Genomic DNA, 17,752 nt, shown 5'->3' on the forward strand with positions numbered 1-17,752 from the left:
AATCTTGCCTGTTACTTATCAGGTGTGTATGGCTCAGACGACCCTTACTTCACAAGTAGCTGGTTGTTGCCTTGTGAAATTGATTCTTTTAGGTAATACGTATACTGATATACGCCTATCTGTTTTGCCTAATCTTTATGCGGATATTTTGATTGGTCATGATGTGCTTAAATTACACGAGAGTCTTAGTCTTTCGTTTGGAGGGACTAAGCCACCCTTATCCATTTGTGGATTAACTTCTTTATCCATTTCTCCATTATCACTTTTTTCCAATTTGATGCCGGAATGTAAGCCAATTGCTACCAAGTCAAGAAGGTATAGCAGTCAGCATAGAGAATTTATTAATTCTGAAGTCCAACATCTTTTATTGGAAGGAATCATTGAACCTAGTTGTTCGCCTTGGCGGGCTCAGGTAGTTGTCACCACTAACGAGAGGCATAAGAAATGAATGGTGATAGACTACTCTCAAACTATTAATAGGTATACTCAATTAGATGCGTACCCTTTGCCTAAGATTGATGAGCTTATCAACAAAGTATCTCAGTATAAGTTTTTTAGCACTATTGATTTAAAGAGTGCTTATCATCAGATTCCTATTGTTAAGAGGGGTCAACCATATACAGCCTTTGAGGCTGGTGGAAAGCTGTATCAGTTTTGCCGAATACCATTTGGTGTTACTAATGGTGTTGCTTGTTTTCAACGGGCAATGGATGCTTTTATAAGTGATAACTCTCTCTCTGACACCTTTTCATATTTAGATGATATCATGGTGTGTGGTAAATCAAGGGTTGAGCATGATTCTAATTTAGAAAGATTCCTTCAAGCTGCGGAAAAAGTTGGTTTAACTTTTAATAAAGAGAAATGTATCTTTTCGACTACTGAGGTAAATCTACTGGGGTATATTATCTCGGGAAATAAGATTAAACCAGATCCAGAACGTCTGCGACCATTGATCGATTTACCTTATCCTACTAATTCTAAGGCTTTGCAACGAGTTGTTGGACTGTTTTCTTACTATTCTAATTGGATTGCAAACTTTTTGCAGAAGATCCGGCCCCTTATAAGGGTTACGACATATCCTCTATCATGGGAGGCCAGGACATGTTTTGATAAATTTAAAAAGGATATCCTAGGAGCAGTTGTGCATTCTATTGATGAGCAGCTTCCCTTTGTGATTGAGACGGATGCTTCTGATTTTGCAATTGGGGCTACTCTGAACCAAAATGGAAGACCTGTGGCCTTTTTCTCACGTACTTTGAACAATAGTGAAAAAAGGCATTCTTCAATAGAGAAAGAGGCATATGCAATAGTAGAAGCACTGCGTAAATGGAGACATTATTTATCGGGGCGACATTTCACATTGGTAACTGATCAAAAATCTGTGTCCTTTATGTTTGATGTTAAACATTTTGGAAAGATCAAAAACGATAAAATAATGAGGTGGAGGATTGAGTTGGCATGTTACCATTTTGATATAGTTTATCATCCGGGGAAGGATAATGTTGCTGCTGATGCACTGTCGAGGGCTTATTGTTCTGTGATTCACGGAGATACGCTTATTAATCTTCACAATGCTTTATGTCATCCTGGGGTTACGAGGATGATACACTTCGTACGCAGTAAGAATTTGCCCTTTTCAGTTGAAGACGTCAAGCGGATGACTTCATCATGTTCTATCTGTGCTCGGTGTAAACCGAATTTCTTTAAGCCTCAACGAGCTCATCTTATAAAGGCTACTTCTCCTTTTGAATGTTTGAGCGTTGATTTTAAGGGGCCTCTTCCTTCAACGACTCAAAATCGATACATATTTACTGTTGTGGATGAGTTTTCAAGGTTTCCTTTTGCTTTTCCTTGCGCAGATGTATCAGCTGCTACAGTTATCAAATGTCTGACTCAACTTTTTGTCATCTTTGGGATGCCTGCGTATATCCATTCGGATCAAGGAAGTTCTTTTATGTCTTCCCAGTTGAAGGAATACCTTCAGGGTCGGGGAATTTCTACTAGTAGAACTACCCCGTATAACCCCCAGGGTAATGGACAGTGCGAACGATACAATGGGGTGATCTGGAAGGCAGTTATGTTGGCTTTGACATCCCGGAATCTTAAGAATACACAGTGGGAAATGGTACTGCCTGATGCCCTGCATTCCATTAAATCATTGCTTTCAACGGCTACTAATGTGACCCCCCATGAAAGGCTCTTTAATTACCCGCGGAGATCTACTACGGGATATTCGGTACCTTCATGGCTTACTATGCAGGGGCATGTGTTGCTTCGACGCCATGTTAGATTGTCAAAATATGATCCTTTAGTGGAGGAGGTGGAGCTGTTGGAGGCAAATTCCCAATATGCTCATATTCGATTCCAAGATGGGAAAGAAAGTACTGTTTCAATTAAAGACTTGGCTCCTTGTGGTGGCCAGCCCTCTTCCGAGGATACTAATAATAGTCATGAGTCAGATAATGTGGATGTTGTTATAGATACTACGAATGTTCCCTATCCTATTGCAGATAATTATACTTCTATTAGTCAGCCTTTGATGGATGTTCATGACCGTCCTAGTTTACTTCCTGATGGGATTTCCAATCCGGAAACCGTTGATAATCGGGATATGGATAGCCTGTCTGCAGAAGATACTTCGGTGCCTCCGGGTGTGGGAGGGCAAGGAACTTCACCAAGGTTAAGAAGGTCGACACGAACAAGATATCCGGTCGACCGATTGAAAATGGACTTTTAAATTGATAGTAATGTTTTAAAATTGTTGAAATATTATATTTGTATTTTAGTTGTAAATAAATTAATTATAAATTGTAAAGGTTATTTAGGTTGGAGCATGTTTTAAAAGGAGGGGTGAATGTGGTGATTATTTCCTATGTTTAATAAGAAGTATTGTGATTGGTGAATGGGGTGGTTGTTCTCTGTATTAGTAAGAAGTATTGTAATTGGTTGTTTGTTTCTACCTTGAGATATATGCTGTAAACTCATTGGTAGTGGATGTCAGGTGATTTGTGGTGGCCATCTTAAATTCAGTTCTCTCTAGTCATTGTTGGAGACTGGTGTTGAAAGATGTGCTACTGGGTTTTTTAAGTTAATAAAGCCTAGATTAGAAAGGCAAATCTATTCTTTATTTCAGTCAGTTAGCATTTTTGACAGTCGTCCAGGTGTGACGTCGTCATCCTTTTTGGCCTCAACCTTCAGTGCCTGTATGGAATGCCAATCTAATTGTATCTTCCGGATCCATTCACGTCCTAGTAGTGGTGGTCCTCCATCTGGCAATACGTATAGGTCCATTTTTGGTATTTCCTGGCCTTTGTATATCACGTTCACCCTTATTTTTCCTTTGGGGTAGACTTTTTGCCCCGTGTACATCTTCAAGACAATCTCTGTAGCTTTCAAGGGTATATGTGAGAATAGCCGCTTGTAGTCCCTTCGGTTTATGACTGTTAGGGCTGATCCTGTGTCCAATTCCATTTTCACTTGGACTCCGTCTATCTTGAGTGTGACCCAGATAGTCAGGTGATCCTCCATTTTGATTACATTATGTAGCTTCAGACAACCCAGCTCCTTGCTTCCGGAGTCTGTATCACTTTTCTGTTCATCTGAACTACTGTCCATCACCTTATGTACCTTTTTGTGCTTCTCCTGTGGAGATTTCTTGCTGCTGGTTTTCTTCCCTGACCTGCAGACTCTTGCTATGTGTTCTGCTTTTCCACACTGTCTGCACACTTGGTCTTTGAACCAACAATCCTTCTGGTCGTGTGTTGTTCTGCCGCAGCGATAACACTTCCCTGCTCCATATGACATTTCATTGGTGCCATATTCTTGCGGTCTCCGTTGTATCTCTGCAGCGCCCCGTGTGGCTGCTTCGTGTGATACTGCCATGCTGAAAGCCTTGTCCAGCGTAAGATCCTTTTCTGATAGAAGCCGTTTCTGGGTTCCTTCACTTTGAAGCCCACACACAAACTTGTCCCTTAACGTATCTGCTAGTCCCATTCCAAACTGGCAGTGTTTCGATAGCTTGCGCAGTTCCATTAAATACTCAGCATTACTTTCGTCTTTCTGCTGCTTCCTTTGGTGGAACTTAAATCTTTCTGCTATCAGCAGCGGTGTGGGGTTTAAGTGGTCCTGTAGGATTTGCACTATGCTTTCGAAATCCTTATCCACTGGCTTCTCTGGGGTTATTAGGTTTTGCAGTAAGCCATACGTTTTTGCACCCATGGAATTCAACAAAACCAGTGCTTTCCTGGCATCTGGCACTTCATTCGCCTTGCAGTACACCTCAATGCGTTCCACATATGTCGCCCAATCTTCGACTTCATTGTCGAACGCAGTGACACTGCCACTCTTCGGCATCCCTGGGTGTGGTTAGACTTTCTAAAATGGCGACTCCCGTGCTCTCCCTTCTTCTCCGCTGGCTCAAAATGGCGTCTCCCGCGCTTTCCTTTCTTCCCGCGCTCGCCCTTCTTCTCCGCTGCGGCTTCAAAAATGGTGTCTCCCGCGCTCTCCCTTCTTCTCCGCGGCTCAAATGGCGCACTCTCCCTTCTTCTCCGCGGTTCAAATGGCATCTCCCGCGCTCCCTTTGTTTCCCCGTGGACGCTGCTCAGCCCTTGAGCCCTGGCTGCGTCTGCGCGTTCTCCTGTGTGCCTCTCTCGTTGCTGCCGCTCGGTCCTGAACCCCGGCTGTGCTTTACCTTCTCTCTCTTTTTGTTTTCCGTCGACGCCGCTCGGTCTTCAACTCCTGGCTGCGCCCTGTGCGCTCTACCCTCTCTCTTACCCCGTCGACGCTGCTCGGCCTTTTCTGTGCCGTCGGCCAGCTCCAGCCGCCGCTGTCCGGGAAGGGTCTGTGCTGTACCTGTTGCCAGTCTGTTGCTGGATCGTCGTGGCTGGAGAACCAAGCCCAGCTCTCAACAGCCTCCCCTGCGATGTTCACTCTCTCTGCCGGATGACTGGGCGGGTGCTCGTGGTCGACGCCCATGCTTCTGGCCTCGACTTTCTTCCACCGTCCTCCCGGAGCGAATCCTTGGAAGGAAATGCAGAGTTGCAGGTAGATTCGAATCGACCTCGTCGCCACTGTTGAATCCGTAAGTCTTAAGGTATGGTGTTCTTCAATAACTAGACGGAGGCTGTAGATTAACAATCAACAGGTGTTTACTGGAGGAGGGTAGTCTAAAGACTAACAGTACAGGTGCCTCCTCAAGGCTTATATACAGGTGTGGTCACTGCCGGTACTACAGTATACAGGAGCTGTAAAAGTAGTTCTCTCTTAAAGGTACATACACTGCAGGCTTCAGCCAGCCCAGGCAGCTGGTACAGTATGTGGATGACCTGCTCCTATTCACCGACACGAGAGGGGAGCATAGCCCACTACTGGCCGAACTGCTGGAGTTGCTGAGGCAGGAGGGTTTTAAAGTGAACCCAAAGAAAGCGCAGATCGGCCAGCAGGAGGTGAAATTCCTGGGCCTCATGACCGTACGCGCTGGGGAAAGGGCCATAGACAAAGCTAGAAGGGAAGCAGTACAAGAATTACCGGTCCCCAACACAGTCACGGGAGTAAGATCTTTTCTAGGGCTAACCGGGTACTGCAGAGACTTTATTGAAGACTATGCAGCCACAGCAGCCCCTCTGCTCCGACTCCTACATAAGGGAGTGGAGTGGGCTTGGGATGAGGGTTGCCAAGCAGCATTTGTCAGGCTCAAGAAAGACCTGCAGACCGCACCAGCTCTAGGGGCCATAGATGGGGGGAAAGAGTTCTTCCTGGAGGTAGCAGCCAACGGGGACAGCCTGAGTGCTGTGCTGCTCCAAGAGCGGCACGGCCGGCTGCAGCCGGTGGTCTACTCCTCCAGGATACTCACGGAGGTGGAGAGGAGCTACTCCAACTGTGAGCGGCAGCTCTTGGCCACACATTGGGCTGTGAAAAGATGCCTGATCTTCACAGGCACCTCTCCCATCACCCTCCTCACCCATCACACACCCACCCAGATGCTCCTGAACGGGAGAATCAAGGATGGGACAGTGAGCAGTGCCCGCATTGCCTGCTGGACCCTGCTCCTCTCACAGATGGACCTAAAGGTGAAGGGTCTCTGCGAGCCAAAGCTCGTAGCTAACCTGGTATATCCTGGAACAGCCCACCGGTGTTCCATAGAAGGGGTTTGGTAAGTGGACATAGGTTTGCTGGCCGGGATACACCCCACAGGCCGCGAAATCTATGTGGATGGCTCCAGCACGGTATCTGCTGGTGAGCGACTCACAGGGTGTGGAGTTTATGACCCAGCGGCAAACGTTGCCCTGACAATTAAGCTCCCCAGCACCATGAGCGCCCAGCAGGCTAAACTGTCCGCAGTAGTGTACGTCGTTACACACCCCGAAATCTTCCCCACCCCATACACGATTTGCTCAGACAGTGTGTTCACGTGCAATTCGTGTACGGAGTACCTGGCCATCTGGTCCCACCACGGATGCACCTCCGCTGACGGGAGACCCCTCACAGTGAAACCCCTGCTGGAGAAGATCTTAGCAGCAGTGGGGGAGGAAGGGGAGGTTTTCATCCATAAGGTGAAAGCCCATTCCTCCACAGAACCCCGTAGTCAGGGCAACCAGCAGGCTGACGTGCTAGCTAAGGAGGGTGCCCGCACAGGCACTTTCTGGGACCCATATGGGTCCAGACCCATGGCAGCAGTCAGGGGTAGGGACGGGACACAAGGGAGTGCAGGGGTAGCTTTAGCCCCAGACCTTAAGACGGTCCAAACCCAAGACCCTGTCCTCAAGGCAGTCCTCAGTGCAGTGACTGAGGGAAAAAGGGTAGAGGGCCCTTACAGCACAGCAGCCCTCTCTGTGATGGAAGGCATGCTGTTTAGGGGAGAACAATGGGTAGTACCAAAGCAGCACCAGAGGGAATTCCTTCAACTGGCCCATGAGGGTCCAGGAGCGGGGCATCCCGGGCCGGAGACCACCTGGCAGCGGGTGGAACAGGTGGGATGGTGGCCAGGGCTCAGGGAAGATGTCCGCGTGTTCTGCGCCAGCTGTCTGGTGTGTGCTGCTAACAACCCTGACCCCCACAAAAGGAAGGTACCTATGGGACACACCAGGAGGGTAGAGGGACCATGGCAGTCGATCCAGGTCGACTACATCGGGCCCCTACCCACCACCCAGGGAGGCTATAAGTACTACCTAGTCCTGGTGGATGTGTTCACGAAATGGGTAGAAGCCTTCCCCTGCAGAACAGCCACAGCTCTGGGTACAGCCGGGGTCCTGGTCAGGGAGGTTTTCTTGCGATGGAGGCTACCACAGTATGTGGAGTCCGACCAAGGGAGTCACTTTACCAGACAGGTCATGCAGAATACCCTTATGGTACTCGGCATCGAGGGGATGTGGCACGTTGCACACAACCCACAGTCCTCAGGGATTGTGGAGAGGATGAACAGGACCTTGAAAGAAAGGCTGAGGAAAGAGACGGTGGACTCACCTAGAAAATGGGCAGAGGTCCTACCGTTGGTCCTGATGGGGATCCAAGCCAGCCAGTCAAAAAGCACGGGGTACTCCCCACACGAGCTGATGACTGGCCGAGTTATGCGGACCCCCACCCATGTACTAGCCCCGGTGCTCATGGAAGGTCAGCTCAGGGAGGTAAACCGGGACAGGTTCGCCAGGAACCTCTTCGAGCACCTTAAACAGGTCCACGGGCAGGCGGCTGGGAACATGGGAAAGCAGCATTGGAGTAACCGATTGCTGTTAGAACCCTGAAAGCACCACGAGTGGGAGATAGGGGATCAGGTTATGGTGAGGAATTTTGCTTGGGTAGGAAGTCTAGAACCATTATACATGGGGCCCTACAGCATTGTAGACAAGGCCAGCCCATGGTATACACCATTAAGATGCCTCGGCGCATCAAATGGTTCCATATTAATCAATGTAAACTGTTTAAGCCCGAGAAAAGAGAACAGCCAGTTGGGGCAAGGTCTGAGGATAGAAATCCTAAGCCTGCAGCAGGGGAAAACTCACAGACTGCACAGGCAGGTGCAGTGGCTTGCTTTAGGGGAGGAGCCATCCCCCCCACCGTTTGGGACACTCCCCCACTCCTCTGGGACTTAGATGAGGTGGGATGTGAGGGCGAAGGCCCTGCCCCGACCCAGATGTAGACGAGGTGGGACCTGAGGGCGAGGACCCTCAGCCTGCAGCACCAGGCTGTGAAGAGTTTGTGATGAAATATGCCATTCATCAGGCACTGTATTCCCTGTGTTTAGTTTAGTTTCAGTTTCATTTCCTTACCTGTATTGTATTGTGTGTAGGGCTCCGCCCATACCTGGCCCCTACTTAAGCAAGCCCCAGCGTGTCTCACAGCAGTACAGCAGATCTCTGGATGAGAGACACTTCTCCAATGTGTATTACTTTCTGAGTTAATAAAAGCCTTGCTTTGCTCCGTTAACGTCGAGTCTCGGATTCATTGAGGCACATCAGAGTTACCTGCCCCTAACCCAGGTTTAGGAGAGGTAAAGCCTGAGGATGAAAATCCCCAGCCAGCGGTAGTGGAGAGCCCACAGACCGCACCGGAGGGGGCAGTGGCTCGGGTTAAAGGCACACCAGCCAGAAAAACCCCACCAGCCAAAGTCCCTAGAAGGTCCCCACGAACGCCACGGCCAAGGAAACCGTGGTCACCGGCTCCCCAGTTTGAAAGGGCAGCCTCTAAGGTCAGGGATCAGTCTGAGGTCAGGGGTTCCCAGCCAGCAGCTGCAGGCTGCGAGGGACCGAAGGAACAGGACAGAGCAGCCACACCGAAGGGAGTAGTGTGCTGCAGCCCGAACAGGGATTAGCCTGGCCGCCCGGAGACGGGCGGTGGGTGTACATAGTTTCTGTAATGTAATTATAGTGATTGTTAAGTTTGGGTGTTTAGTTTAATTTTAAACAAGGTGATTGGTAGTGTAAATGTTATTGTTTTAGTGTTTGTATTGAGTTGAGGTCGCAAGACTCAACTATGCTTTACCCAAGCCAGAGAATCTTCTCGGGACCTGGCTATATGCTCTTGTATCTCTTTACAGAAGGGATTTCGAGATAAAGGTGGGGCATACTCCTACTCACCCTGATAGGAATGAGCACTGGGAAGCGAGGTGACGTGGAGGACTCCCACATCTATGGGTGCTCAGGAGAGAGAGCACCGGTTGTGACTGCTGGGGGCGGCGAACGAGGCGTGGAGGAGCTCGCTATCTATTCCCATGAGGGAAGATGGCCAGGGTGGCTGGGATCCAACTCCACCCGGTACTCCAGCCAGACCGGGTTCACCTACGGGGTGACCTCCCTCCCCTGCCCCAGCGTACAGGTTGTGGCCTCACGGGTCGGGGACACTGAGGGGAAACGCGTGTGCTGGACCTGCAGAGGACAGATTCCCCTGGGAAGGTGGTGGTGGCTCAGGAAGCTGAGCACAGACATGGGGGACCGTACAGCTGACTGGGTACGACTGGGGAACGACACCTACTGGACGGTCACAGGGACCCGAGGGGGGACTAGAGTATGCTGGGATAAGTGGTGGGAGTCGGAACAGGGAATTTATGTCTGCATGTGGGGGTCGCAAAGGGCCTGCCCCACAGGCATATCCATCATCTTCTCCGCATCATGGCAGGATAAGGGGAAGGGGGTGGAATGGGATTCCCACCCACACACTTGCATAGTCCCACGTTATCCAGCCACTGAACTCGTGGCACACGCCCGAAAGCCCCTGCCCACGACTCAGGCAGCAAAGACACACAGAGAGGGGTGCCCTGCCACCACCAAGGGACCAGGGAATGGGCTGGTACTAGTGCCGACCGAAAAGGTGCTTAACCAGGGGGTACACTATGCGGTAGCTTCCGTGATCCTGAACCTCACTGAGGTACACTTACCTGAGTGGTGCCCCACAAAGACAGCAGCTATACCAGGCCCTGTTAAAAGAAATGATTAGGAAATTCTATGAGTTCGATTTTGCCAATGTAGACAAGACAGAACTGTACATTACACACACTGAGTATTTTGGTAATGCGGGGAGACAAAGAAGGGGAGCCTGGAATGATGTTTTCACAGCGTTTAACACAGGATCCTCTGTTATAAACAGCCTGGATGACATCGAATTGCAGACACAGAAAAAAGGTTTGAAAACACAGTTACAAAAAATCTTAACGGATGAAAATACAGTAGTAGGCTCAGAGTTACACGAGGACCATGCTATGACGGTCCATTTAAAAGAGATCATTGCTGAGCTGGAAAGACACGTCAAAACTGTAAATGCCCTCACAAGAGAGCACAGGAATGCTTCAGATCAGGCTGCACAGAACGAGGTGTGCGTACTGTACAGGACGTGGTTGCTGGGCGAGGGCCGCAGTAACCTGGAGGATTTAAAACAAGGTTTATTCCCCTCCTGGATCAGCAACAAGCACCTCGCAGCCCTCCACCCATTCGAGAATGCATTAAGCCCGTGTCAACTCCGGCTAGCTTCTGAAGCCTACCCTGTCCCAGTAGATTGTGGGCACTCTAACCACACTATCATGGGGATAGTAGTGAGGATGCCGGTCATGGGTGGGACAGCCCGACCCGGCCGGTATACAGGGTAGAGAACATTGGAGTCATTCAAGGGGGTGCACACATAAAGTGGGAGCACACTATGACAGGTACTGACCTCTCGGGGTGCTGGAGCCGGGGAGCACACATAATACTGTGTCCCCAGCACTTGAACGCCTATTCAAAACCACAGTGCGGGTTTAAAGCTGCTGGCTCAAAACCAATAAACTGTACCATGGAGGTAATGGTACAAGACCATGTTCCCCCACAGGTAGCATATATAGGAGGTGGGACATATTGTGTCACCACAGGTGCGCCTCACTACCAGCATCGACAACATAGCTGATGCAGTTTCTGCTTTAAACCCGAGGCAGAAGTTCAAGTGGCCCAGGAACGAATTGTCCCCATTCCTGAACCCTCCACTGTTCACCTCACTGTAAACTGGACTGGACCAGCCATATAAATACTGTGGCTACAAGAGCAGGCCAGAGGCTGGGGATTCTGTGGCAGTGTCTCACCTCCTGACTCCCCAAAGCCTTTCCACCATCTACAAGGCACAAGTCAGGAGTGTGATGGAATACTCTCCACTTGCCTGGATGAGTGCAGCTCCAACAACACTCAAGAAGCTCGACACCATTCAGGATAAAGCAGCCCGCTTGATTAGCACTCCATCCACCACCTTCACATTCACTCCCTCCACCACCGGCGCACTGTGGCTGCAGTGTGTACCATCTACAAGATGCACTGCAGCAACTCGCCAAAGCACCTTCAACAGCACCTTCCAAACCCGCGACCTCTACCACTTAGAAGGACACGGGCAGCAGACGTATGGGAACATCACCACCTACAAGTTCCCCTCCAAGCCACACACCATCCTGACTTGGACCTGTATCGTCGTTCCTTCACTGTCGCTGGGCCAAAATCCTGGAACTCCCTTCCTAACAGCATTGTGGGTGTACCTACACCATATGGGCTGCAGCGGTTCAAGAAGGTGGCTCACCACCATCTTCTCAAGGGCAATTAGAGATGGGCACTAAATGCAGGCCTAGCCAGCCAGTGACGCCCACATCCCATCAATGAATATAAAAAAAAAAGAGAATTTCACCAACCTGCAAAAATATGTAGCACATTTCGGCTATGAAATCCCCCCTCTCCCAGAACATCTGACCAAGATACTTGTAGTGTATGTAACCGTTCACCTTTAAGAGAACTATTTTAGGTGTGGCACTACTTTATCTTGGCTGCTGTATACTGTAATACCGACGGTGACCACACCAGTATATAAGTGCTGTGTCAGGATTTATTGGGCAGATTCGCCCTGACCTTCGAATAGTAAAGTTCTGTTTAAGTTACTCTTGTAGTCTGTGTATTACTTCGCTATACAACCCACAGACTTTACAGTGGCGACGAGTTCGATCTTACCCTGCGGCAACAATACTTCTGAAGAAGTAAACGAGCGTTGAGAAGAGGCACCCGCCCTCGTCGTTTTGCTGAGAGAAAACTCGAGTCTGCAGACCAAGAAAGGAGGAAGATTCAAACACGAAGTCTTCCATCAGCAACAGGCACGGATTGTCCCTTCTGCCACGGTGGTGAGTGAGCCGATCAACACGAGAAGCAAGTCGGCCACGGTGACTGTGAGTAAAGGGAAAATAGAAACAAATAAACGGAGGATAAGGGCGGTGCACTCGACCACGGTCGAGGGGGAAAGGAGCTGGACAGAAGTCGGGCCCAGAGGCGCTGAGACTGGGGCAGCGTGGAGCAGAAGCCGCAGTACAAGCGGGCTGGGGAGCGTCGTGAGACGGCTAGACCGCGACGGCGAAAAAGGCCGGACAACTACCGCGACCACGAGGTGCTGCGACCGGGATCATAAGGAAGATATAAAAATAAATAAGCCACGGAGAACTCAGCCGCAGCCGGGGAGGAAAGCACCGGACTGCGAGAAGCTGGGAGGCGCAATTGGGGTGAAAAAGGCCAGACAGTGATTGAGGCCACGAAGCGCTGCGACCGGATTGTAAGGCGCGGGACGATATAAAATAAATAAACCGCGGAGAATGTAGCCGCAGCCGGGGAGGGAAGCACCGGACTGCGAGAGGGCTGGAGGCGCGATTGGGAGCCCGAGCGAGCGGGAGAGACAGAGCCTGAGCGAGGAAGGCTGAGCGAGATCCAGCCCAGCGGCTGAAACTGTTCGCTGCCAACGGGTTGTACCCAGCACCGGCTGCCCTGCCGAGAGGTGGGAACGCGCTGAAGCCGACGCGCAGGCTGCAAACCCGAAAGCCAGCGGCCGTCGCCCGAGGGAAGCTTACCCCTCCTGCCAGGGGAAGAAACGCGGGAAGCCGCCAGTAGGCGGGGAAGAAGACAGAAGCGGGAACCGCCATTTTTAAAGTGGGCAGGGAAAGAAGATAAGCGCGGGAAACCGCCATCTGGAAAAAAAAAGTTTAAGAATATTGTTGTTGTTTCTCAGGAAGAGTGTGAAGATGCCTAAGCATAGTAACAGCAATGGTTTCAATGCCGAGGTGGAAGACTGGCCCACGTATGTAGAACGCATCGAGATATATTGTACGGCTAATAAGATAGCAAATTATGAAAAAGCTCTAACCTTATTAAACTCAATGGGTGCGAGGACATACGGGTTATTGAAGCATCTTCTATCACCAGCTAAACCGGCGGATCAGTCTTTCGATAATATTGTTGCTGTCCTGAAGGATCATTTTAACCCCGCACCGCTGATGTTAGCGGAATGATCTAAATTTTACGGGAGAACGCAACGAAAAGAGGAAAGCAACGCGGAGTACTTGGTCGAGCTGCGTAGACTAGCGAAATACTGCTAGTTTAGAGGAAATCTGACAGAGGCATTGCGAGACAAGTTCGTGTGTGGATTGTCGAAGGAAGGAACGCAAAAACGACTACTCGAAGAGAACGATCTTACACTTGATAAGGCTGTCCTTATTGCAGCATCGCACGAAGCCGCAGCGAGAGGCACGGCGGAAATGCAGTGGAAGACAGCGGCACTCAGTGTGGATCAAATGACTTCGGGTACAACGAAATGTTCTCGTTGTGGGAAGACAACACATGACCAGAACCAATGCTGGGTTAAAAACCAGGACTGTAGGAAATGTGGCAAGCTTGGCCACATAGCTAAGGTATGCCGGTCAGGAAAGAAGAACAACAATAATAAGTCACCGCAGAAGAAGTACAGAAAGGTACATGAGGTGACTGGGAAGAGTCCAGATGAACAGAATTCGGACTCAGACTCCAACAGCAAGGCACTGGGTAGTCTGAGGATTCATAATGTGAGTAAAGAAGCTGACCGACAAACTATCTGGATCACACTACAGATTGCAAAAGTCCAAGTGAAGATGGAAGTGGACACCGGATCGGCGTTGACGGTCATGAATAAGCATGATTACAAAAAGTTATTCAAACATATTCCCCTACGGGATACGGAGATAGTATTGCAGACATACACGGGGCACAAAGTATACCCCATCGGAAAGATAGAAGTCAAGGTGAGATACAAAGACAAAGATCACCAAAGGATGGACTTGTATGTGCTGCCCGAGGGAGGTCCACCACTTCTGGGACGGGAGTGGATCAGGAAAATAAAGATAGACTGGCATTCACTAAACACAATGACGGTAGATTCCGGGAAGGAAGAGGTCAAACCTGAACGGTTGTCCAGAATATTGGACGAAGCTAAAGAGGTATTCCAGCAAGGACTGGGAACACTGAGAGGAATTAAAGCAAAAATCAAGATTGCAGAACATGCAAGCCCAAAATTTTTCAAAGCCAGATCGGTACCTTACGCGATACGACCTGCTGTGGAGGCAGAACTGGAAGAGCTTGAACGTTCAGGGGTACTGTCTAAGGTGGACTGGAGTGAGTGGGCCATGCCCATTGTTCCCGTCATGAAGTCTTCATCAAGTAACAAGCCAGGGGGACTGGGGAAGGTCCGCATCTGCAGTTAATCCGGTGCTTCACATGGTACAATACCCGCTTCCGCGGATTGAGGATATCTTTGCTTCATTGTCTGGCGGGCAACACTTCACCAAGATAGACCTGGCACAGGCATACTTACAAATGGAAGTCGAGGAAGAGTCGTGCCAGTATCTCACAATCAACACGCACAGAGGCTTGTATCGTTATAATAGACTGGTTTTTGGAGTAGCTTCGGCTCCAGCAATTTGGCAGAGGGCAATGGAGCAGGTCTTACAAGGTGTTCCAAGCACGCAGTGTTACTTGGACGATATCCTGATTACGGGAGAAGACGAGGAGGAACACCTCACAAATTTGAAACTGGTGCTCACCAGGTTGAAGGAATATGGCCTTCGAGTTAATCGCCAGAAATGTGAGTTCTTCCAGAAACGGATCTCGTACTGCGGTCATGTCATTGACCAAGAGGGGCTGCACAAGTCGCCTGACAAGATAGAAGCTGTCGTGAAGGCCCCCGCTCTGGAAAACGTTTCACAGTTGAGATCGTTTCTGGGGTTGATTAATTATTATCACAAGTTTCTGCCAAATTTATCCACGGTGCTACATCCGCTGAATGCTCTGTTACGGAAAGAAGTGCCATGGAAGTGGAGCGAGGACTGTAAAAAGGCCTTTCGCAGAAGCAAGGCGTTGATTACCTCTGAGGAAGTGTTGGCTCATTTCAACCCAACGTTACCTCTTCGTCTAGTTTGCGATGCTTCCCCTTATGGAATTGGAGCAGTATTTTCACACAAGTTACCAAATGGCTCGGAAAGGCCAGTCGCATTTGCGTCCCAATCGTTGACCTCCGCGGAGCGAAATTACGCTCAGATAGACAGGGAGGCCCTCAGCCTTGTGTGGGGAGTAAAGAAATTCAATCATTACCTGCAGGGCAAGAAGTTCACATTACTGACAGACCACCAGCCGTTGGTGTCCATATTCAACCCTAACAAGGCCGTTTCCACTATGACAGCGCAAAGGTTACAGAGGTGGTCCATGTTACTTGGGGCACACCAATATGACATCGAATACAAAAGCTCCAAACAGCATGGAAATGCTGATGGGTTATCGCGCCTACCGTTGCCGGTAGTAGAAGAGGCGGCTACAATGGACCCGGTAGAGATGTTCCACTCATCCATAGTAGAATGTCTACCAGTAACCAATTCGATGATCGAGAATGAAACAAGAAATGACCCGACTCTCTCACGGGTCTACGATCTAACAGTGGAGGGATGGCCAGCACATGGCGAACCAACACTGCCAGCATTTTCGCAACGGAAAGAACAGCTGTCAGTGTGCCGAGGAACCTTGATGTGTGGATCGAGAGTGGTGATTCCACCCAAACTTCAGCATAAGGTGCTAAAGGAACTTCACGAGGGGCATCTGGGTGGAGTGAAAATGAAGAACCTAGCAAGAGCGTTTGTGTGGTGGCCAGGTATTGATGGAGACATCGAGGAAATAACCAAGAGTTGTCTAGGATGCCAGAAGGTCCAAAACGCGCCACCACAAGCTCCTCTGCATCCATGGGAGTGGCCCTCATCTCCTTGGCAAAGGGTACACATCGACGTTGCTGGTCCATTTATGGACTCAATGTTTCTAATAGCGGTGGATGCACACTCCAAGTGGCCGGAGGTAATAAAGATGTCCTCCACCACCACGGAAAAAACCATCACAGTATTAAGGACCATGTTTGCCAGGAATGGGCTGCCGGAACAGGTCTGTTCTGATAATGGACCACAATTTGTGTCCGAAGAATTCAGGAAGTTCTTAAAAAGCAATGGGGTCAAGCACTACACGTCAGCCCCATACCATCCCGCCACCAATGGCTTAGCTGAAAGGTTTGTCCAGACCTTCAAGAAGGCCATAAAGGCCATGGGTAATGAGAACATCAACTTACAACATAAGGTAGATAACTTCTTGTTGGCGTACAGGAATGCAACACATGCGGTCACAAATCAAACTCCCGCCATGATGTTTTTCAATAGAAGACTAAGATGCCGGCTGGATTTGATTAAGCCAAACGTCAGAAGGGACGTAGAGAACCGGCAATTCCAGGGCATGAATGAAAGGCCAACTAGATCTTTTCAGACAGGTCAACAAGTTTTGGCCCGGGATTACCGTACCGAGAAATGGCAGCCTGGAACTATTGTAAAAAGGCTAGGGCCGCTGCTGTATACAGTGGACATTGGTGACAGCATAATAAGGCGCCATGTTGACCAGATCATAGGGTCATCCACAAAGAGCCAACCTACTCCACAACCTTACACGGCTAATGTAGAAACAGAGATACCCAGAGCACCTACCTCCGATCTGGTAATACTGGAATCAGATGATCCTGACACTGTCCTTCAAGCTGAATCGGCCTTGCCGGAAGAACCTACTACCCCGCCGAAAACTACTACACCACCGAGGCGTTATCCGGTCAGAGTCAGGAGACCTCCAGAGAGACTGAATCTGTGAACTGTTTTACAGAATTTGTATATATGTTCTAATGATATGGTTAATGGGGAATAAGTATGTTGTAAGCTAAAAAAGGAGGATTGTAGTGTATGTAACTGTTCTACCTTTAAGAGAACTATTGTATGTAACCGTTCACCTTTAAGAGAACTATTTTAGGTGTGGCACTACTTTATCTTGGCTGCTGTATACTGTAATACCGACGGTGACCACACCAGTATATAAGTGCTGTGTCAGGATTTATTGGGCAGATTCGCCCTGACCTTCGAATAGTAAAGTCCTGTTTAAGTTACTCTTGTAGTCTGTGTATTACTTCGCTATACAACCCACAGACTTTACAATACTAAAAGCAGTAATAGTCTCACAGAAACATTTCTACACGTCCCTGTTCCTGGGACTAGGGACAGGGTCACTGGCAAGGCTTGGAAGCTAAGCATGAGCCAGGCCTGGTTAGTACCTGGAGGGGTGACCATCAGGGAAGACCAGATGCAGAAGGTCACAGAAGGAGCCCCGAGGAGGGGCAGTTGGTGAGAAGGTCACGGAAGGAGGAGCGGCTGGTGAGCAGGCCTGGGCGTTGGGCTGAAGATAGGAGGAATGGTGGAAATGGAATGGCGGCGCGCACCGACGCAGCGGCTTTGCTTCTCCCAGTCATGGGAGCTTGCAAGATCACATTTCGTTGTTCATGTACTTGTGCAATGACAATAAAGTTGAATTATTATTATTAAGACAGTAGAGATAGGGGCCAAGATATTGGACATTGCAGTTCCACCCTGGTGGGACATTTTTGAAAATATAGAGGACCCTTCATG

This window comes from Somniosus microcephalus, chromosome 13 (genome assembly GCF_052327205.1).
Source record: "Somniosus microcephalus isolate GS21.2 chromosome 13, FLI_Smic_1.0, whole genome shotgun sequence".
Classification (NCBI taxonomy): Eukaryota; Metazoa; Chordata; class Chondrichthyes; order Squaliformes; family Somniosidae; genus Somniosus; species Somniosus microcephalus.